Source organism: Magnolia sinica, chromosome 17, assembly GCF_029962835.1.
Source record: "Magnolia sinica isolate HGM2019 chromosome 17, MsV1, whole genome shotgun sequence".
Taxonomy (NCBI): Eukaryota; Viridiplantae; Streptophyta; class Magnoliopsida; order Magnoliales; family Magnoliaceae; genus Magnolia; species Magnolia sinica.
Window position 1 is genome coordinate 59,316,420 of NC_080589.1, and position 22,875 is coordinate 59,339,294.

At 38.3% G+C, this 22,875-nt stretch overlaps 1 non-coding gene across 1 annotated transcript; it reads right to left on the reverse strand.

Moving 5' to 3' along the window:
• Positions 1-16,004: 16,004 nt before the first annotated feature.
• Positions 16,005-16,111, reverse strand: LOC131232171 (small nucleolar RNA R71). The gene has a single exon (XR_009164785.1). It is a non-coding gene; the product is annotated as a small nucleolar RNA R71 (small nucleolar RNA).
• Between the last annotated feature and the right edge of the window lie 6,764 nt (positions 16,112-22,875).

Consider the following 22,875-nt stretch of genomic DNA (forward strand, 5'->3'; position numbering starts at 1 on the left):
GTGATAAATCGCATCAAGAGGCTCCTTAGTAAAATATGTTATGATCCTCCCTCCACAAAACCTTTTAATTTTACTCATAATCTAATCTTCCACATGCTTGGAATTCCAGCCACTCCTCCTCCCAAGTCTTTCAAATTTGTGAAATGGGCCAGACCTCCTGCGGGCTGGGTGAAATTTAATATTGACAGTGCTGCAGCTGGGAACCCAGGTCCGTCTGGGGGTGGTGGCCTCTACAGGAACTCAGATGACGATCTACTCTTCGCTTTCTATTCTAGCTATAGCGAAGGCTCAAATAATAGGGCAAAACTTCGGGCTCTTCATATGCGATGCTTTCCAGTATTTCACTTGGATTTCACCAAGTGCTTATTGAGTCTGACTGGTGGTTCGTGGTGGAGGCCTTCAAGGGGACCTCAAATCTTGCCTGGAAATGGAATTATTGGTTGACAAGAATTAAGGGCCCAGGTCAGAGAAATCTCTGGATTCATTGGTAAATTTGGTCCAGTCCAGTCTATCCTTTGTCATTCAATAGGATCTACCATGACTCCGGGGCAAGACTGGACAATTCCATTCGAGATGTGATCGGTTTGAATGACTTTTTTTTTTTTTTTCCTTTTTATGAAAAAAAGATTAGTACTTGCGCGGGAGCGTGATGACTCCATTTTTTAGCAGAAAAACGTAAGCGACCCAGCTTCAAAACGTATGCGTGGCCATAGCTTGTTGGCTTCAAAGCCTATTAGTAAAACGTGTGCAGGAGAAGGGCAATTTTTCCATATCCCTCATTCCCCGTGAAATTAATGAGTCGGCTGATGGGCTTGCTAGAGAAGGAGCGGCTAATCAGGGGAAGTTTTCGACGGACAAGATGAATACCCTCCCTCATTTCATTGGGGCTTATTCCTTCTTGACAAAGTGGGGCTGGGGGCTTTAAGGGAGTCATGATTTTCCTGTCTCTAGTTTTAGCCAGTCTGGAGTGTGTGTAGAGATATGATAGGCAGCCGGGCCTCTTTTTTGTTTGCTTGTGTCCGCCGAAGCTGTTCATAATTTTGCTGTTGGTTTGATATATATATATATATATAAAATTTATCTGTGCACGCGTATCTACTGGCCCACACAATTTAGACTTTCTACAATGAGCAAATGTATGTCACTTGTATAATTTCTTTCTGCATGAGTATCAACTGCCATACACTTGCCTTTACAATTTATTTATTATTATTATTTTTATTTTCCGGTTTTGACTTGCAGATTATTATTATTATCATCATTATTATTTTTCTGGTTTTGACTCGCACATAGGAATCAACGGTTACAGTGGGTACACGTGAAAGAGTAGAAATGGTGGAGGTTCGAATGAGATATAGAAGTGATGATTTGAGGCCTCCTTTCCTACTTGCCAAGCGTGTGAGATATTTGAGACATTTATATACTGGGACGACCGTAAGGGTTCTCTATTGTCAAGATCAGGATGGTCCATAAAGCAAGTATGCTGTATTAGGTGTTCAGTGATGGACGGATGAAAAACGATGGCCATCGATTCTCTGTTATTATTATTATTAATTTTATATGCTTTCAAGGTGGCTTTCAGCTGAGTCGTGTTTAGCTGAATTGGCAAATGTTTTAAGAAATTCTTCCCCAGTCACTCCCCACTCGAATGTCTTTGCATGTCACCAGCGAGTGCAAATGCATTCCCCGCTGAGAAGCCTATTGAGCAGGTTGATTTTGATATATATATATATATGGAAAAGGTTCTGTACGAGCTCATGGGAACTCCCCATGAGGTCCTGCTGTGTGGGCCCACCATGATGTATGTCGAACATCAACACCGTGTATTTGATGGGTCCCCTTTAAATTATGGGATATCCCAAAAATCAGCTGTAAACGGAACTTAGGTGGGCCATAGCATCTAAACTCATGTGAAGACATGCCAAATACATATAAAAGCACTTGGTGGGGCCCACTGAAATTTGGATGCATCTGAAACTTGGTTTGACCCCTTATCCAAGTGGAACACACATAATGGATGGGCTGGATTTGTGAAACATATCTCGATGGGCCCAAAAAATAATTATGAATGTTTTAATGGAGTGTAACCCCTCTCAACTTTTGTATGTGGTGTGGCCCACACAAGTCACAGATTGACTTGATTTTTAAGCCCTATGTAACCATGCATCATGGTGGGGCCCACACAGCTTGACCATATAGAACCTTTTCCCTATATATATATATATATATATATATACACACTTCAAGTTTTTAGCTAAATTAGGGTGTGTGTGATGTAAAACATGAAACAAATACATTCCTTGCATAGTTGGACCAAAAGAATGTGAACTGTAAATTGCTCATAACTTTTGATCCAAGTATCATTTCTGGGCGTATAACCTATCAATCATTACTGTAATGGGCCATCTGAATTTTATATATATATAATTTTTTAGAGTTTTAAATTATCTTATTTTTTAGCAATAACGTGTAATCATGATAGGACTCTTCTAACAAATGTTTACTTGAAATTAATTTTTATTTTTAGAAATTAGGCTTTGTAAGAGTTTTATTATAATTATGATTTTTATTAAAATTAGAATTTTAGTATTTTTAGTAATTATGAATTTTAGGGAGTTTGAGTTGAGTTTGATTTAAAACTTTTATCAAAGTTTGGTATCACTATTTAAAGGGTTGTAAATTTGTTTTTATCATTTATCAATCAATTTTTAAATTTCTAGAATTTATTTTTATTTTCTGATTTTTTTTATTTTTTATTTTTTACTCCGTGGCTTGGAGTAGTTATCCCATTGACGAAGACCGTAATTGACCTCATCCCGTCCATTGCTGCATCAGTGTAGGTCTAGTGCACTGTGGTTCATTGATTATTCATCATCATTACCACTTGGATCTGGTGGATCACCTGACCAATCCGAGCATAGCTTGATGATCCAAAATGGTCTAGTGCACTGTGGTTCATTGATTATTCATCATCATTACCACTTGGATCTGGTGGATCACCTGACCAATCCGAGCATAGCTTGATGATCCAAAATGATCATATGCTCGGGATGATCGAGTCCACTTAGTAACCAATATTAGTGTCATTTCCTCCTATCCAATGGTCCTTATTATGCATTTGTAGCTCATCGAATGGTTAAGAACATCAAACCAATGTGATACTCGTATAGGACTCTCATGGTTGCATTGGTTGATGATCCAACCATCAGATTGCATTTGTGAGTAAAACCCACTATTAAAAATAAAACTTGTAACATTCAATGAGGATAGAAAAGTTGAACTGATTGATGTAGGGATCTATTAAACTATTTATATCATCTAATCATGCAGCTATGTGGGCAGCATGAATCTATCGTTTCTGACAATTGATTTTCATGGACAAAGCTTCATTGCTAGCTAAGGTGGTCTAACGTGTGAGGGATTTGAAGCAGCAGCCATCAGATCATTTAATAAACATCCTGGTGATCAGATGATCAAGATAATAAATATCATCCCTTCATCCAGGTATTTGTGACTTTATGAATAGATTGGATGACAAATAAATATCACGCTGGGCCCTGGCATGGTTTCAACTGTGTAAGTCATTGTCACCACTGTTTTTTGTGATGTGGTCCGCTCAAGCCTTCCATCTACCTCCTTTTCCAGATCATGCCATGAGATGAGCTTTCAAAATGGATGGACGGCTTGGATAAAACAAATATATCACAGTGGGCCCCACAGATCCCTGGCAGGACCGTCCGTCTCTAGTTAGATCGTGGTGGGGGTAGTTACCCAATCTGCACCCCACGCTTTCGCAGATGTCCGTTGGAAGCAGCAGCAGATTGCTTGGCCAGTGCTATGTGTAACCCACCATGATGTATGATGTATGGTGTATATGTTTTATCCACGTTGTTTATTCATTTTTCTCATATTATTTTAGGGTATGATTTCAAAAGTGTGGCAGATCCAACTTTCATGTGGAACACACCATAAGAAAAAGTGGTGATAGAACGCCCATCATTAAAAACTTCCCGGGGGACAACAGTTTTGGATGAAGCTGATAGTTGTTTTTCCCTTCATTCACATATGTGTGATCTGATTAACAGGTTGGATGGCAAATAAACATTACAGTGAGCCCTAGGGAGTCTTTAATGGTTGACATTCAATCACCACTGGTTTCACATGATACTTGAATCTGTCTGATTTTTTTGGTCATGCCCTTAAATACTTATCCAACATGAATGGGCAGCATGGTTAAAATGCATACATCATGGTGCATCCCACATAGCACTCTCCAGTAGCCACCTGGCTTAGGGCAATATCAGTAGGCATGGTGGGGTCCACTGTGATGTTTATGAGAAATCCAACCCGTCCATCCGTTTTTTTAGCTCATTTTAGTGCAGATGACTAAAAATTAGGAGGATATAAGACTCAAGTGGGCCATACGAGATGAAACAGTGGGAAAGGAATGTCCACCGTTGAAACCTTCCTAGGGTCCACCTTGATGTTTATATTCCATCCAAGCCGTTTACAAGGTCATTTGCACTGGGATGAAGTGAAAATACCGAAAATTAGACCGAGACAAAACCTTTGTCGCCATATAAATGTTTCAACGGTGGTCACTAAATCTCCACTGTTTCCTCTCGTGTGGTCTATTCGAGTTTTGAATATACCTTATTTTTTGCCGCATATCCTAAAATGATCTCTAAAATCGGATGGACGGTGTGGCTTTCTCACAAACATCACAGTGGGCCCCACCCAGATTCCTTGCGCAGGAACTTCCTGCGAAAGGCTTTTGCAGGAAATCCGTGTCCTCCGCATCCGGTTTTGTGTGCCACACGTCCACTGACTCCCTTCAACAACACAAGTTTTGTGAGCCTTACCATGGATGTATGTTATATCCAAACCTTCCATCTATTTGGTAATATCATTTTAGTGGACCATACCACATAAAGCAATGGGATTGAACGTCTATCTTTTACAGCTTCTGGGACAGAATAGTTTTCGATCAAGCTGGTAGTTTTGTTTTCCCTTCATCCAAGTGAGTGTGACCTTATGAACGGTATGGATGTCAAATAAACATCAAGGTGGGCCTATAGCAACTTCGCCTCCAAATCAAACAAAAATTATAGAAAGAAGAGATTTGAAAAGAATTTGGCTTGCGGATTTATAGGAATTTTCCCTTCTTGCTGGAGGATTGTATAAAGTTTTGCAAATTCTTAAAGGGTAATTCTGTTATTTTAAAAAGTTGGCAGGGATATTTTAGTTTAAAATTTAAATGAAAATGACTTACTGCATTTTGCCATAAGTTTTAAGTAAAGTTGCAGTGGCGGAAAAAAATTCTCAAAATTTAAGTGATATTTACAATTAAGTACTTAAAATTTTTTTAGTTACAAAACAATTTGAAAAACCAAAATCAATAAAAATTGCATTTTTTAGTGATAAGTCTAAAATTTAAGTTTTACCAAACACACTACACTAAAAATGTTTAGAAACCGTTCTTGAATAATTTAAGAATGGTCCTAAACAGTTCTTAAATAGGGCATCACTAAAAAATAGAAATGGTTTAAAACCATTCTAATGACTGTTTGTAGGAATGGTTTTAAACCATTTTTAAATTTCTGCAACAAAAAAAAAAAAAAAAAAAAAAACACTATTTTTTGAATTTTTTGCACATGATAGTCATTTTAACTAAATTAAGAAAAAAGAGAGAAAAAAAAAGAACTCCCTCTACCTAACTCAATGGCCATTTCCATTATGCACCACAACTATCTAGACCATTCAAATTGTGTCTCATTATGGATGAAGCACATCTCTAAAAACACATGTATCGAACAGTCTTACAATTCAATTATTGGTTATCAAATGGATGGCTAAAAGAAAATTAGCGAGGAGTTTAACTTGAATTGGAAAATTCAGATGGCTAATAATGCATTCTTATGTAGAATGAGCTGTAAACAATTTCATGAATGACCAGGTTTAAATGAAGCTCGGCTAAAACGTCTGATCCAAGACAAAAACAGTCTAAATGCATAATATAATTTGCGAAGGCCATGAATTTGCCGCCTCTTATTGGGGTTCATTGATATAATGTTTTTGGAAAGTTGTTACCGTCCCAACAATAATCTATCGACCTCAGCAGATTTCTCCAAAATGGTTATTTACGGGTCAATAATTCGTTTTTGTTCAAAACTTTCTACTTTTAGTAAATTTCATGATATCAAAATTTTATATTTTGTAACCGACAAGTCTTGTCTCAAAGTCTTCATTTAGGTTAGCATCTTTATCAATTTTTAGTTCTTTTTTTTTTTTCTTTGAAAAAGTTTCATTTTCACCTAAAATTAGGAGCTTATGGTTACTTTTCTTTTATAAGCACACCTATTACATAGCAAACAACTAATAATATGAATCTTAATTTCGTTATTAAAGATTTTTAGTCATATTCTCATTATTAAAGACTCTCTCTCTCTCTCTCTCTCTCTCTCTCTCTCTCTCTCTCTCTCTCTCTCTCTCTCTCTCTCTCTCTCCATGCACCCACTAGCAATATGGCTAGTGTAATTTTTCTGTTGTGCTCCAGCCACAGCTTGTCAGACAATTTGAATGGTCTAGATGTCAGTACAACTACTCCATTTGTCACCATTTTTAAATGGTGCTAAACCAACATCGATCCCAGTTTAGCCCTAGTTCCATTTTCTAACTTTTACGTGTGCACCTGCATGAATTATTTAACTTTGTGAGCATTGCTTGTGTTATAACTGATGCAAGAAAGATTGTGTGCCCAAAAAGTATTATTGATATGCAAAGTTCTCTCTCTCTCCACATGTCTTTTAATTTTAGTCACTATCTTCCTTTTATCCTCTTAATTAATGCTATAATAGCCTTTTAGTATGCACACATAAGATAAGCCATTCTATTAATAATTTTTTAAAAAAAAAGAAAAAAAAGAAAAGAAAAAAGATAAGCCATTCTATTGGTAGCACGAATTAACTGCTTAAAGAAGAACTTCTATGGCATGAATGCAATATAGATTAGGCAACATTGGACCATCCTAATGTTGGGGAGAACGCATACATTGTGGGCCATACAATTTAGACGTTGTAGAATCTGTAAATGCATGCCACTCATATATAATTTCTTGTATCTACTGGGCCACACAATTTAGACTGTGTGCATTGGGTTGCCACTCGTATAATCACATTTTTCCCGTTTTGACTCCAAGACAAGAATCAATGGTAACAGTGGCGAACACTGAAAGAGAGTAGAAATGGTGTGGCAGTTCGCGTGAGGAGATATAGAAATTGTGAGTCGCTGCCTGGCTGTGAAGGTTCTCTGTTGTCAAGATCAGGATATTTCACTCATCAGGTATGCAGTATCAGCTGTTTGGTGGATGGACGGATGAAAAAGGATGGCCATCAATTCTTTATTATTATTATTTTTGTACACGCTTTGAAGGTGGCTTTTAACTGAGTCTATTCAATTTTTCACATGTATTTCAAGTTGGCACAGTACAAGCTCTAAGAAATGCTTTTTCAGTCACTCTACGCGGCAAATGCCTTTCGCATGTCACCAGCTAGAGAGCAAAATGCATTCGTCATTGAGAACGGACTCGTGGAGATACCTACATGTTAATCTGCACGATTTATAAATTGGTGGTGATTCGTCTTGAGTCACTCAAGATCGTTCAAACCAACCCAAGTTGGATGACAACCCAAAAATTACACTGAAGATATAATAGCAACCATCTGATGTTGCACTTCTGATTCATACCACTAACTATTTTACCTTCAACCATTTATTTGATATATATCAATTTGGTGGTGAGGATATCAGTGTGTATCTATGGTATTTCTTTTTTTTTTTGGCTAGAAATATTAATTTTATTAGAAACACAAAACAGATTTACAGCCCCAATGAATGCTTAAAAAAGACTGCACAAAAGCATTGGAAAGGAGACACAAGAAACTGCCCACACTGCTATTTTGAATGCCTGATAGCTCTGACCGCTGCCGAGTTCAAAGACAAGAGGCCTTTAATGAACACTGGGAGAGATATCTATTGTATTTAGAGTATGCTTCATCTGTAATGTGAACAAAATTTGATAGCTCTGTATATGAATGCCAATTGCAAGTAGAATGAGTCCCTATAATTCTTTGAAATAGTGGTTAATAATGATACTGACTAAATGGATTTTACATACTTTACAATGTATGTAAAATCCCCATCAGATGTCTAATCCAATGAAGGCCCAAGGCCAAAAAGGTAAGCTGTCCAGTGATTTAAATGGGCCATACCAAAGGAAATAGTTATGAGAGAGATATTAATTGTTCAACTTTTTTCATGATCCATTATGACAATTATGTGAAATCCATTCAAACTAAGATGCCACACACAAATTTAGGCCTAGGGCTAAAAATTTAAACAATTCATGATTTGGGTAAGCTACACGAAATAGTTTGTAGGGTGGGCATCACTACACTATTTCCAGTCATGTGGTCCACCTGAATCACAGATGAGGATGGTGTTTTATGCTGTATGCTAAAAATTAGGTCATGCAATTGGTGGTCAAGTGGATTTCAGAAACACATCACTATGGTCCCATACCATCTTGCGGACACCTTTGCTCTCACAAAGCTCTTTATGTCTTTTGTTGGAAATGTTTCTCCTTTCCTTTCAGTCGATGAACTAACCTTGCATAGCTCATGATAGGAAATCCAACGGAACGGACTATAACCTTTTGACTATAAGCTTTGAGAACCAATTCATATCTAATAGGGTTGGTTCTTGTTCCACACCAAATGGGTCTTGTAAGGTTCTTAGTGGCTGGGAGGATACACTTTTGAGAAGGATATTCAATCTCTGCTGTAACAATAATTTCATTTCTTAACAGAGATAGATTTATAATTTATTGGTCTATTTCTACTACTGTCCCCATTCAGTGTGAAGATCAAGCTTTGGGAGACTACCATGAGCTATACCCCTCCCTAGACTTCTGCTCCCTCGAACATCAATTCCCATCTAGCCAAGCTAGACCACAGATGGAAATGGGCAGGCATCTCCAACAACACACCTTTGAAATCCTCCTGAAGCTCACGAGGATGCTTATATGTCAAGGAAACATTCATAAGGTTGTTTATGTGTATGAGGTGTGGGGCCAGTACGTACTTGGCCATGTGCAACCAGTTGTAACTGTTTTCCACTTGCAGTTTTGAAGTAGGAAGCATATATATATATATATATAAGGTAAAAAGGCATTTTATGGTAAAATATTAATTACAAGGAAATTTCTAGTAAAACTCCCTTTTATTTAAACTTAATTCTGAAAAAGAAAAGGATTGTTGTCCCTGATGCCATAACTCATAAGTTACAATAATTAATTAATTAATTACAAACAATCGCACCAAACACATCATATGGGTACTTGAACCCATGATTTCTCTGTTGAAGCCCAGGGAATGCTCATAGTTACATGGGACATATTTGAGTTTTTTTTTTTTTTTTTTTTCATTTTGTTTTTAACACAATCCCATCAAACACACACATGGGTACTTGAACTCATGATCTCTGTTGAAACCCACAGATTCTACTACTGTGCCGTGAGTAGGGACCAACAATGTTCCTGGCTACATGGGACATTTCAGGTCCAATCCATTGCATAATTTAGCAGTCTATAGTAAAAATGTTACATGACCAGATGATCATAACCATCTAATCAACTTTTATTGTAGATGGTCAAGAATGTTCATGCAAAAATAGGTAAAATCAACATTTTGATCCATCTTTTGGTTAGGGTGGTCAAAGATAGCTTATAGTCCTAAATAATCTTTCTGGTAGGCGATACTAACCATCCCATACATGGCATGGGAAAAGGATGGTTACAAAAGCAAAGGCAAAAATTAAGGATGGATTGGATCATCTGATTAGTGTGATTGGGGCATGGTAGCCCATGAGAGTGTTCAAAACTTAATGGATAGGTTAGATTGATGACTGGACCATCCAAGCAACCTAATAAAATTAGTAGCACTATAGCATTGGCTGGATTGATGGTACATGTGCCCGATTTCCAACAGAACTTGCATCGGCCTGTTGTTGAAGTGGAATAAGTGCTCTATCAACAAATAAAGCCACTAACCGATTCATGCTCTCAGTGTGGCTGACCAGCTACCTATTGAAACCCTTAGGCTGAACTCATGAGTGTTCTGCCTAAACTTGTGATAGATTTACGATGTGTTGAATCTCCCTTTGTATATCAACCACCTGGCTGACATAATCTCAAGAGGTTCAACTAGGGATGTTGATGGTCTATATAGATTTAGAGGAACAGGCAATGAACTAGGTGGTGGATCCCCTTACTTGGGCACTTATTGGACTTGCACCTCATTCTCATGAGTAGAAGGCTCGTTAGCCACAACATCGGCTATTGAAGTATTACAACTAGTCCTTTAGCTCATGATTCTGAATGATTACGTCAGTAGCCAATATACTTGAGTCAACCAAATGTTATTGCAACTAATTAGTAGCTTGTAGTCCCATGAGGCATGACAAAAATGTTAGCTATTCAGTTTGTTTTTAATTATGTGGTTATGTTAGAATCGATACAACGCTCGATCCAAACTAATTAACTTTGACCTTAAGTGTCAAAATAAGCAGATATGTCCAATACGAATGTATATGACTAAATTATGAGAAGATCAGTCACCTACTTGGTCCCTTGCAGAATTTGTTGACTATCAATCGATAATCAGAGGGTGGGGTTCTTCCTCTGAATATCGGTTAGTTTGTGCCTTTCATAATAAAGGACTTTCAAAATACCAGTTCAAATCAAACAAAAGGAAAACTCACAATTGATCACTAGTAGCAACGACAAGAATACACCTCTTAAAAGAACTACTTGATGTTGGATAAAAAATAAAGCTAATGTATGAGCATGGGCTTGGATTACAACTAAAGAACATAACTAAGAATTATCACTACTTGATTATTTTAACTCTTAGGCTAAGCTGAGATAATTAAGTAAATTGATAAGATAAGTTTGTTTGATTGTTCTGTTGGATTGGTAGTTGGTTTATTCTCTTTGTCACATTGCTATGCTATTTATAAATTTATGTTGTAGCTTATTCTTCCAAATCGATCTTCCATTACTACAATAGTTACAGCAGTCGACAAGCCTTTTTAGATCATTCTTTTAATATGTATCTCTTTATGACAGTTCCACTTCTGAACATCTCTCAAGTGCACTTCTTGTATATCGACTGCAATACTCCATTAAACATCCATTGATGTATTGAACTAGACTTACGCCAGTTGTAAGCTTGTAAAAAGTGATCCAAATCTTTGAAGATCTTTTTATCTATATCACATTCCTCATACAATACCACTTGTCACCCTCGTATTAGCTTTCTCATAATTGTTAGAAATAGGATACGACATAAGGTATAAAACAAACTAATGATTCAAACAATTATTTCAAGCCAGCTAAAATGGAAGCCTATTAAGAAGTACAATATCCTGTAAGGTCACAAGAGCTTAAATGTGTATGTCCCAGATGGGAGGCTATGATCTAGGACACTTATTCAATATTTCCATATTTGCCTGCTAGTAGATGAGTGATCCACACAAGTATGGAAGTAGCAATATTTGGATTAGTAATACTAACATGAAGCAGGTTTCATTGCAATAAGATATTCCATTGTGAGCATATCAGGTGTTACCCAGATGTGGGGCCCTATAATTGGCAGGTAGATGCTTTTTAGAGAAGGGTTAAATATTCGATAAGTTAAAGTTGATGGGCCCACTTTGGCAACTTCTACACACCAATGAAAGGACACCATATTAAGGTAACACATGCATAATCAACACTCTAGCCATAAAATTTGCCAGGACTAGCAATTGGATTTGAAATTTTCTTTTAATGACCCAAACTATTTATGCCATGCAGTTATTGTGGATCACTGATGTTTGAAAATATTCTTAGATTGAATATTTTTAACTTTTGTTTATACAAAAAGTTACGGTTACCATCCATACTTAAAAGAAAAGAGTCAAATTATCCGAAGGTTGAAATAAGCAAAATACTCAATTTAGAGCATTTACTTGTCATCTACACACCATAGAAGATGAGACTCATTATATTATTGGTGTGGATCATTTGAAGCTGGCTAGCTTCAAAAGGTATAAATTCATAAGGTATTCTATTGCAATACTCTTGAATGTACTCTAACAAGCCTCTTCACATGTAATCATGTTGATGTCTTTAGATGTAGGTGCCTAGACGAAATCCTCTCCAACTATTATAGAGAAGACTTGGATTGTGTGGTGTTGCACATACCACTAATGTTGGTATTGTGTGGTATTGCATCGATGTCAATATTGTGTGGTACTAGAAAAAATATGTGGGTCCCTCGTGCTCAAAGTGTGTGGTGGTCTAACATGCAATAAAATTTTTGTACTATACTCTAGTACGTCCATGATCATTACTGTTAGAAAACCATACAAGCCTAATTAATTATCCTATTTGGCCTAAAATTGAAGGAATGAGTTCAATTAAGACTGAATAATTGTTTTCATTAATTGCGAATAGGTCATGTTATGAACTTAACTAATTTAAATCTTAATCATCATGATTGAGAAATCTTGCTGCTTACATTATTCTGCTAAATGCCTAGTTTGACCCAAGTAGTTTTAGACTGCTCATTAGTGGACCACTAAATCTGAAATTATGGAAAATGTTTATCTTAGCAGGGTCAATGTTCATTACGGACATCGAGCCAATATTGCTCTTTAAATCATTCAACTTTAGCTTATAAGGCAAGCGCATGATACATGCAAATGTCCTTAGAAATTGTTAGGAACTTAAACTAAGTTTTCCCTTCCGATCTTTGTAAAACTTGTGGCTTTTGGACCATTAGATCATGATCAAATTAAGTACATTAACTTAAATTAATATACGACACATGTCCATATATCTACACCCCTAATTGATGATCGGTGACCATTGAACTGACTTCTAATCATGTTCATTGATTGTCATGTTTGAATGATGAGGCGATTAAAGTCTTAAATAGATCATCATTAGGAACAATGCATATATCGACCCTTACACCTCCTAGTGGGTCTTAAAAGTTATAATCAACCTCTTGTAGGGTTATCTTAGTAAAAATCTTACCATTAGGGCCTGTTAGCACATTTTTAACAATATAAATACCCCTCTCTTGCAGACCATCTTTCTTCATACGAATTTTTCCCGACAAGAGAGTAAGAGAAAAAAAAAAGAGAAAGAGAAAGAGATAAAGAGAAGGGGAGAGAGAGAGAGAGAGAGAGAGAGAGAGAGAGAGAGAGAGATTGATGATCGTTCTCACCAATCTTCCTTAATCAAACTCTAGGTACTATTGGCCTTTGTCAAGTCTGTCTTTAATTATGATCGAAGTAAGAATCATACCCCACCTTCCTATTTATGCCTATTGGAGATTAATTCCATTAATCTTATATAGATATTTGTGTTTGTTTAGGAATTTAAGTATTTCCCTTAAATCCTAATGTTGTGGGTCAAATATTGCATATCAGACCCATTTATTGCATGAATCTACAAGCATGATACCGTTTAATGGCCTGATTTAATTGTGTTTGTGATGCAGAGTGTATTTACGAGAATGGACTGAAAAAAGATGCTTAAAGCATGGATTTAACGCTCTGATGACACCAAAGCATGGGATGGACCCCAGGAGACCAAGATCGACGGATGTGCATGCTAAAGATCCAAGAAAATTGAGGAATTGAAGCTCAGGTGGCCCAAAAAGTGTCCAGAATGCAAAATCATAGGGTTTCCACCATCTGATTGGCTCAAAACTGCATGCATGGCCTGAGGGCCATAAATTAACCGTACATATCAAATTTAAGCCCTCAGGTCACTATGAAAGTAACCCAACAGTTAGATCAGCCCATAGAACAGCGATTTGGGGCCCACCTGATCTTTGGATATGCCTTGATTTTGGTCTCATCTCCTTAAATTAGATGAGAAGTCAGATGGACGGAGCGGATTCCGTTAAAACATCAAGGTGAAGCCTGTAGCAAGATGGGAGATTCTACTTTGTGCCTTTAATTCATAAACTGAATTTGATTGTGGTTTGATTATTCAAGGAATATTTTTTAGTCTTTTATGGTCTGTTGTGACTGAAATTACAATGGGGTTTGCAATGGCTTTTGAGTATTTCCTTCCCTTTTTTTATGTTTATGAAGTCAGGAAGCCCTGTTATTCATCATTGTCCCATGGGCATGGTAGGATGACAGTATCCTTCCTGATCTTCATACATTGTTGATTAGTTGGTAATTAGTTTAATCCTGTTGTTTGCTTTGTCTCCTGGGCATGGTTAGATGATGGAATCCATTCTAATTCATATACTTTTCATTTCTTAAAAACCAGATCAAGTAAGTTCAGTTTAAATTCCATAATTCTTGATGCAGGCATAAGATCTCCCTGATCTCTACAAGTGGATCCTCTGAATCCCTAGTTTCCTTTCTCTGAATTCCTTAAAGTTTTAGATAATTATTCCACAATTATTTCTTAAATTCTATTTTGTCTAGATCGCATCTTAGACTAATTCTATACCTACATAATTTCAGGAAACGTACAGGTATCAGTCCCTGTGGATTCGACCTCGGTCTTACCGAGTTTATTACTACATCACAACCCTATACTTGGGGAGTGAACAAGTTTTTGGTGCCGTTGCCGGGGACTGACGGTTACGATTCTCTGAAATTAATTAGTTTTAGAATTAGGTTAGGATTAAGATTTTACTTACTTTAGGATAAAAGTTTTTATTTTATTTTATTCTATTTTTAGAACTTAACCTGTTTTCCTGTTTTGTAGGATCCTGACATAAGTTTCTAAATTGGTAATTCCTTCCTAATCTCTCTACTTTTTTCTTATTTTTTTAGAATTAGGGTTTAAAATTTTAGAAATTTTTTCTAGTACCCTCCCTTCTATAGGAAATAGTTTATTTTTAGAAATTAGGTTATTTCTTTCCCTTTTTAGAAATTAACTTTCTATTTTAGTAACTTTCTAATTCTAACTCTCTTAGAATCTAATTTGTTTCCTAATTTATTTTTAGAATTTTTGTTTAGAAACTAACCTTCCTATTTTGTAGGCCTTTAAGATAGAAATCTCTAATTCGGTACACTCCTTCTCTACTTTCTATTTTTCAATTCTCTTTTAGTAATTTACTTTCTAGTTTAGGATTCTCCTAATTTATTTTAGAAATTTTCATTTTCTTTTAGGAATTCTTTCTTTTAGAAGCTAGTTCACTTCTATCTTTCTTTTAAAGGATTGTTCTTCTCTTTTTAAAAATCTAACTTATTTTATTTTATTTTGCAGGTTTTAACTCAGGACTCCAATTTGGTAATTTCTTTCCAACTCTCTCTCTCTTTCTAGATTCTTAGGATTAAGTTTTTAATTGAGGGCTACGAGTGTTTTCATGCCCAAGTGGGCCCGTGACAACACTCGACGTCTCTTGACTGAAGGAGGATTGGTTGAGGGGTTGGCTATCCATCGCAGGACTAGACACCGCTCGAAATCCCCTGAGTTAACTGAAGTTATGGCTGAAGACCAACCTCCTCTACTTCCACCCAGGGTGGAGGATACCCAAGAGGAAAATGAGGTGCAACAGGCACCCCTGCCTCGTACTCTACGAGATTATCTACAACCGGCGGGAGTGAGTACGCCCTCATGCATGATTTTTCCTGAAAACACAGGACAAATGGACATCAAGCCAGGAGTTATCCAACTCCTTCCCAAATTCCATGGACTTGAATCAGAAAGTCCATATTTACATTTGAAAGAGTTCGATGAGATTATGGCTACTTTATGTTTTCCTAATGTATCTGAGGATACAATTAGGCTGAAACTCTTTCCTTTTTCCTTAAAAGAGAAAGCTAAGACGTGGTTACATTCACTGCATCCTAGATCCATTGGCACATGGAACGACATGCAGAGGGAATTCATAAAAAAATTCTTCCCACATCATAAAACGATTACCCTCAGAAAAGCAATCATGAACTTTACCCAAAAGGAAGATGAAACATTCTTCCAATGTTGGGAAAGGTTCAAAGATTTGGTCAGTCCATGCCCACAACACGGATTTGAAACGTGGCGCATTACAAATTTTTTCTACGATGGACTGACATCTTCCATGCGCCAAATGGTCGAGACAATGTGTAATGGAGAGTTCATCAATAAAGATGTTGACGAGGTATGGGATTACCTCGATAGTCTCGCTGAAAAAACACAATCATGGGACTATTACCCAATGGCGAACACCACGTCTAGGCCGACTCAATTAAAGGAGAAAGGTGGATTATATCTCTTGAAAGAAGAGGATGATCTTAAGTGTAAAGTGACTACGCTCATAAGGAAAGTTGAGGCCATGGAAGGAAAGAAGGATAAGGTCAATGAAATTGTTTGCGGCATCTGTGATTGTAACATTCACACAACTGAAAACTTCCTACAATACCTGCCTTTCGAGGAGTGTTGAATGAACAAGCCAATGCCGTAAATAATTATCAAAGACCTTTTACTGGACCTAACTCCAACACATACAATCCTGGCTGGAAAAATCATCCAAACTTTAGTTGGAGGAATGGACAAACGGCGACTCCTCCAGGTTTCTTCAATCAAAATCCAAATCAAGTGAAACCTCAAGAGGAACCGGTTCAAAATCCCATACAAGAGCTGGCTCAGCCAATGCGAGGAATCACAGATTTTATGCAAAAGATAGATTCTCATATGACGGTTATAGAAAAGGGGATGCTTCCTGCACAACCTCTCCCCAATCCTAAACCGCAGTACGAGAGTAATGATCCCAGCTCTTCAAATCAAATGGGGCATGCTAAATCCATCACCACTCTTAGGAGTGGGAAGATCATTGATAAAACTCTTCCGGTTAGGCCCGAAAAGCCTCAAGAACCAGAAGAGGACAACAATGATGGATCCAGTGATGCCCCACAAAAAGTAGAACCGGAACTTCTAGAGAAGCCAGTTGCTCCATTCCCTCAACGGTTGGTTTCACCAAAACCTCTCTCTAACTCTCAGGATATCCTAGAGGTGTTGAAACAAGTGAAAGTCAACATTCCTCTACTTGATGTCGTTAAACAGATACCTTCATATGCCAAATTCCTGAAAGACTTATGCACGACCAAAAGACGGAAAATTATTCAAAAGAAAATCTTCTTGACTGAGAAAGTGAGTGCCATCCTGAAGCAAGACGTGCCGCAGAAATTCAAGGATCCCGGTAGCCCAACCATATCATGTGTAATCGGGAACCATCGAATTGATCACGCACTTCTTGACTTAGGAGCGAGCGTCAATCTAATTCCCTACTCGGTATACAAACAGTTAGGTTTGGGTGAATTAAAACCCACCCTAACCACACTACAACTTGTTGATCGCTCTGTTCGTGTACCAAGAGGGATAATTGAGGATGTGTTAGTCCAGGTCGATAGATTTTACTACCCTGTAGATTTTATCATCCTGGACACCGAACCCATCAATAACATGAGCACTCAGATTCCCGTCATTCTTGGTCGCCCATTCCTTGCCACGTCAAATGCGATTATCAATTGCAGGAATGGTCTTATGACTATGTCTTTTGGAAATTTGACATTGGAGACAAACATTTTTTTCAATAACGGCAGCAACTCAGAGGATGATGACGATTTCCACGACATTAACATGATTGACTCTTTCGTGGAAGATATGACACCGCTGACCTTATCCTCCGACCATCTGGAGACGTGCCTGGCCCACTCCCATGATTTTGATGATGACATGATTAGGGAGACGTGTGCCTTGCTTGATACTGCACCGGTACTTGAAGTTAACCGGTGGAGGCCACAATTTGAAGAATTGCCACAAACCGATGTAGTGCCTCTACCGTCTAACCTCAAGCCGCCGAAGCTTGACCTAAAACCTTTGCCCTCTGATTTGAAATATGCCTATTTAGGTCAAGATGAGACATACCCGGTGGTGATCTCTGCCCACCTGGAGAAAGAACAGGAGAGTATGCTCATATCTACTCTCATTAAGCATAAAGGAGCCCTGGGATGGACGATAGCGGACCTCAAGGGAATCGATCCCTCGATTTGTACTCACCGCATATATCTTAAGGATAATGCAAAAACCACTCGGCAACCACAACGTAGACTAAACTCCAAACATGAAGGAAGTGGTTAAGGCCGAGGTTCTTAAACTATTGGATGTGGGTATTATATACCCTATATCTGATAGTCAATGGGTGAGTCCAACTCAAGTGGTCCCTAAGAAGTCCGGAATCACCATCGTAGCCAATGCTAATAATGAACTCGTGCCAACTAAAGTCACTACTGGTTGGAGAATGTGCATTGACTACAGGAAGTTGAATACCGTCACGAGGAAAGACCACTTTCCTTTACCATTCATTGATCAGATCCTGGAAAGGTTAGCTGGTCATTCCTATTACAGTTTCCTTGACGGGTATTCGGGCTACAACCAGATAGAGATAACCCCTGAAGACCAGGAAAAGACCACATTTACATGTCCCTACGGCACCTTCGCCTATCGAAGGATGCCATTCGGACTATGTAATGCCCCTGCCACCTTTCAGTGATGTATGCTTAGTATCTTTTCTAATATGGTGGGGAAATATCTAGAGGTCTTCATGGATGATTTCTCTGTTTACGGTCCATCTTTCAGCGAGTGCTTGGAAAGTCTTAAATGTGTGCTGAAAAGATGTGAATAAAAGAACTTGGTACTTAATTGGGAGAAGTGCCATTTCATGGTTTAGAAGGGAATTGTCCTTGGGCATATCATCTCGTCTAAAGGAATCGAGGTAGATAAGGCAAAAATCGATCTTATCTCTAACCTACCTCCACCCAAAAACATCAGAGACGTGCGATCCTTCTTAGGACATGCAGGATTTTACAGGCGATTCATAAAGGACTTTAGTCTCCTCTCTCGTCCTTTATGTAATCTTCTTCAAAAGGATGCTCCGTATGAGTGGACTGAGCAATGCCAGGAAGCTTTCACCAAGCTTAAGGGCACGTTAACCACTGCACCTATCATGCAGCCACCCGACTGGAGCCTACCTTTTGAGCTTATGTGCGACGCTTCTGATTATGCTCTTGGAGCGGTCCTAGGCCAGAGAAAAGATAAGCGGCCCTACGTTATTCATTACGCAAGTAGAACTTTAAATTCTGCCCAGGTGAACTACTCGACTACGGAAAAGGAACTCTTAGCTGTAGTGTTCGCCTTGGACAAATTTAGGTCCTACTTGATCGGATCCAAGATCATTATCTACACAGATCATGCGGCACTTAAGTATCTTCTTTCTAAGAATGATTCTAAGCCCCGCCTGATACGATGGATCCTCCTACTCCAAGAATTCGATTTGGAAATTAAAGATAAAAAGGGAGTAGAGAACGTAGTGGCCGATCATCTGTCTCGCCTTAATACCTCTGATTCCCTTGAGGCGACTCATATCAACGACATGTTCCCTGATGAACAACTGTTCCGAGTCTCCCATTCACCTTGGTTCGCTGATATTGCTAATTATCTTGCTACAGGTGCCATACCGACACAGTGGACTGCGCAAGATAAGAAGAAATTCTTCACCAAGGTGCGCAACTTTTTCTGGGATGATCCTTACTTATTTAAATATTGCCTAGACCAAATCCTAAGGAGATGTGTACCAGACGATGAGCATCAGAGCGTCATCTCCTTCTGTCACTCACAGGCCTGTGGTGGTCACTTTTCTGCTAAAAAGACCACGGCCAAGATTCTGCAGTGTGGCTTTTACTGGCCCATTATGTTTAGGGACACTCATGAGTTTTGCAAAGCTTGTGAGCGTTGTCAGAAATTGGGAGCATTGTCCCGTCGAAATATGATGCCTTTGAATCCCATCCTTATCATTGAAGCATTTGATTGCTGGGGCATCGATTTCATGGGACCATTCCCCCAATCGTTTGGAAATCTGTATATTTTGCTCGCTGTGGATTATGTCACTAAATGGGTCGAAGCGATTCCGTGTCGAACTAATGACCATCGCACGGTCATTAAATTCCTAAAAGAAAACATCCTTTCTCGATTCGGAACGCCTCGAGCCATCATTAGTGATGGGGGCTCACACTTTTGTAATAGACCATTCGAGAGCTTAATGAAGAAATACGGTATCTCTCATAGGGTGAGCACCCCATATCACCCACAGACAAGTGGGCAAGCTGAGATTTCTAATAGGGAAATTAAACACATTTTGGAGAAAACGGTTAACCCTGACCGTAAGGATTGGTCAATCCGATTGACCGATGCCTTATGGGCATACCGTACTGCCTTTAAAACCCCTATTGGAATGTCTCCCTTTAGACTTGTCTATGGGAAAGCTTGTCACTTGCCTGTGGAGCTGGAACATAAAGCGTACTGGGCGATCAAAAATCTTAATTTCAATCTGGACAACGCTGGCTCGCTACGCAAACTTCAATTGAATGAACTGGAGGAAATCCGGAATGATGCGTACGATAATTCGAGAATTTACAAGGACAAGATGAAAGCATTTCATGACCAACACATTTTGCGAAAATCATTCACGCCTGGTCAGAAGGTCCTTTTGTACAATTCTCGATTACATCTCTTTCCGGGTAAGCTTCGATCTCGTTGGACCGGCCCTTACATTGTTGTCACTACTTTTCCGCATGGGGCCGTTGAGATAAGAGATCCCGACAATGGCAAGGAGTTTTAAGTCAGTGGACATCGATTGAAACCATTTGTCGAGAAATTTGATTCAGAGGACATGTCCATGCTTCTGACTGATCCTGTTTACCAGGATTGATCTCCTAGTCATTTGGCGGACCCAGGTTATCAAGATTGATTAATTCATGGTCCATTCTTGTCTAGTTGAAGACGTTAAACTTAGCGCTCCTAGGACGCAACCCAAATTTTCATTCCATTTCACTTTTCTCATTCATTAGTTCAATGTTTGTGGGTAACATTACTGCAAACCCTCACGAGACTACAACTCGTCCACTAGGGGTAACCTAGGGGTTTAAAGGCTTGTTGCATACGCTAAATGCAATCGAGAGCACCTACGAAAGTGGTATAGGTAGGATTTTATTTTTGTTATTTTTGTTGCTCTCTCTTGTGCTGACCCACTCTTACGTAGATATCCTTGGAAAGCCTCTTGATTCTTTCGTCCAGGTACTATCTTTCCATCACTCCTATTTTTCCGTTGTCTCATGTGCATTACATGTCTATTTCTTTTTACATTGAGGACAATGTAGATTTTTGGTTGGGGGTGGGAGATTAGGTTTCCTAATCAGTGTTTTCTTGGTCTTGAGCAAAAGTTGTGAAAATTTTTAATTTTTCAGGATTTCTGATGAAGTCGAAGTGATTTTGACGGCCATCTAGGGCACTTAGAATTTCAAGATACGTGATGTTGGTACTTTATGACTCTTGGATTCAGTTATCTATTAAATTTCACAGCTAAGTTTGAATTGTTAATCCATTATTAGAATTTGTAAACATTAATTGAGACATGAATTCGCAGGACACATCTCGCTTGCATATTAAGGTTCTAGTTCGATATTAAAGGATTAACTTGGTAATCACTAAACATGAAAGGAACCAACTTGAGAAATCGAATGGATTGGGCGAACAGTCTTTACCATAGGTTTGCTCCCTATAGGTGAGGATTCAATTCCCCATGAATGATATGTGAAAAAGTTGGGTGTACAGTCTTTACCTTAGGTTTGCTCCCTATAGGTGAGGATCTGATCCCTCTTCTTGGCGTTACTTCTAATGAAAAAAATCAAAAATTAAAAGAATAAAAAGATAATGTGTAAGCCAAGTTGAGTTATCGTGAATTCTCTTAGTTGTTACCAAAGATATCCTTAAATAGAGAGGTGAATCTTAATGTTGATAAGACGAGATTGGACTATACATCCATGGAACTCAATATTTAGAATTGTTCTAATTGATGGACTAATATTTTGAACTTGATTATGAAATTTATTATGTGCTTGAGCCTATGAGAGAATAATGCCTAACATTCATGAATCGTAAGAATTTTCACATCTCAATTATTTGTTCACAAGTCACTTGGGTTTATAGGAATTGCCCTTTATTTCTGAAATTAATTTTCGCATATCTTGCTCGGGACTAGCAAGATGCTGGTTGGGGGTTGTGTTGTGGGTCAAATATTGCATATCAGACCCATTTATTGCATGAATCTACAAGCATGATACCGTTTAATGGCCTGATTTAATTGTGTTTGTGATGCAGAGTGTATTTATGAGAATGGACTGAAAAAGGATGCTTAAAGCATGGATTTAACACTCTGATGACACCAAAGCATGGGATGGACCCCAGGAGACCAAGATCGACGGATGTGCATGCTAGGGATCCAAGAAAATTGAGGAATTGAAGCTCAGGTGGCCCAAAAAGTGTCCAGAATGCAAAATCATAGGGTTCCCACCATCTGATTGGCTCAAAACTGCATGCATGGCCTGAGGGCCATAAATTAACCGTACATATCAAATTTAAGCCCTCAGGTCACTATGGAAGTAGCCCAACAGTTAGATCAGCCCATAGAACAGCGATTTGGGGCCCACCTGATCTTTGGATATGCCTTGATTTTGGTCTCATCTCCTTAAATTAGATGAGAAGTCAGATGGACGGAGCGGATTCCGTTAAAACATCAAGGTGAAGCCTGTAGCAAGATGGGAAATTCTACTTTGTGCCTTTAATTCATAAACTGAATTTGATTGTGGTTTGATTATTCAAGGAATATTTTTTAGTCTTTTATGGTCTGTTGTGACTGAAATTACAATGGGGTTTGCAATGGCTTTTGAGTATTTCCTTCCCTTTTTTTATGTTTATGAAGT